Source organism: Colletotrichum graminicola, assembly GCF_000149035.1.
Source record: "Colletotrichum graminicola M1.001 genomic scaffold supercont1.55, whole genome shotgun sequence".
NCBI lineage: Eukaryota > Fungi > Ascomycota > Sordariomycetes > Glomerellales > Glomerellaceae > Colletotrichum > Colletotrichum graminicola.
In genome coordinates, this window is record NW_007361059.1 from 192063 (window position 1) to 194142 (window position 2080).

Here is a 2080-nt window from a genome sequence, read left to right on the forward strand (position 1 = left end):
ATTAGTAAGTCAGTGAAGAGGTCCTACTGTTTGCTTTTTTATGTATTTTGACGCTGGGCGTTCTGGCGTAATGACGTAGGATTTATTACATTTAGGGTGGGACGTGTTACTAGGATGTTATTGACTTATCCCTTTATATAGATTTACTAAACTACGTTTATAGCCCTTTTTACTACTTTAGGGCGCTATATAGTAGAAGAGGCAGGAGTAAATTATTTATAATATAGGGGTATACCTTAAAAATAAATAGAGTTAGTATAAGGCTATTAGGGCTAGTAGTATTATTAATAGCTTTAGTAGCTAATTAAAGGGTAACTTTAGGCTTATAATTACTATCTATATAGATAATCTTATACATATAGTAAAAAGTAGTATAGTATTACTTAACCTTACTAATAGATTAATAGGCCTTAATAAGCACTTTATTAACCTTAATAGATAACATATAGGTAGTGCGTTTAAATTTAGCTATATAGAAATTTAGGCTAGCGTTAGTAGTAATCTAATTAGGCAGCCTAAGATATATATTAATCTAGTATATTTATAGTGCCTCCTATATATACTCTATAGTAACTAAACGTAAGAATCTTACTATATTAAACGTAGTAGCTAAGTTAACTATATAAAGTATAGGCTTATTACTATCTATATATATTATATTAATAAAGATTTTATAGTTAAATTTATAGTTATTATATAGTGTAAATTTAAAGCAGCTAGGCGCCTTTACGTTAAGTTAGTAGTAATAGTAGTACTTATTAATTTCTTTAAGTATAGTAAGAAAGGTAGATTTACCTGCTTATTTAAGTAACTTATAAAGGTAATTTACTAATAGGTAGCTAAATCTATAGTAAATCTAGCGTAATTTACTATTAGTTAAGTGTTACTTTATAATAGCGCTCTTAGGCAGCTCTAAAAGTATCTATATGTAGCCTTATTTTTAAGTAATAAGTATAATAATCTTATCCTTAATAAGCTAGTTAGTAAGGTTATTAAACTTTACACTATAGTAATCTATATCTTATAAGCAAAAGAGAAATAGTATATTACTTATTATTATATAGAAAACAAGCTTACTAATTAGCGTAAGTATGTAAATTACCTTAAGGGATTTATAGTAATCCCTACTACTAAAGTAAATTATTACTTTACTAGCGTAAGTAGTATCTAGTAAGATCTCCTTACTAAGGTGTCTTTTAGAGGTAAAGTACTACTGCTAGCTAGCTATAGATATCTTAGCTATACCTATATTAGGTATAATACCTTAAAAGGTAGACATAAAGTAGTAGTTATTAAATATAAAAATATTACTACTTTTTATAGTTATATTAAGTAATTCTTCTTTATATAGATTTTTATAAGTAATAGTATAAAACGTTACTTAGTTATATAACTTCTTATAAGTTAATAGGCTATTAATTACCTACTTACTAAAGTATGTAGTTATAATATAAAACGTAGTAAATTTATAGTTTTTACTATCTAATAGGTAAGTTTTACTATCTTTACTTACTTCTTTAAGATAAATTAGCTTATTACTTTTATAGTTAATAAGAAAGTAACTAAAGGTGGCCTATAAAGCCTATATAAAGTAGGTGCTTTTATACTATATAAAGGAGGCTTATTATTCCTCCTTAGTGTACTTAGTTAACTAATAGCCTAATTTACTATAGATAAAGCACTTTTTAGATAAATTACTATTAAGTAGTACTTTACTACTAGCTAACTATAGAGTGCTTTATAAATAGCCTTACTGTCTTTAGGGGTCTGCCTTATAGTTACGCTAGCTATTATACTTATAGTTAACTTAGTATTAGTTATTACTATAATTATTATTAGTAAAGTATTATAACTATAGCTTATAGTAAAGAAGTAAATTTACTACACTACTATATAATTATATATAAAGGCTACTAAAGGTAGTAAGTAGATTAAGAATAGTAATAAAGTATTTAGGCACGCTATAGCAGTAAGTAAGTAATTACTTATAATAATCTTTATTATATAGGGTGCTATTATAGGTAGTTACCTACACTAACTAGGTAATTTATATAATAAGTGCCTTAAGTACTTTAAGCTT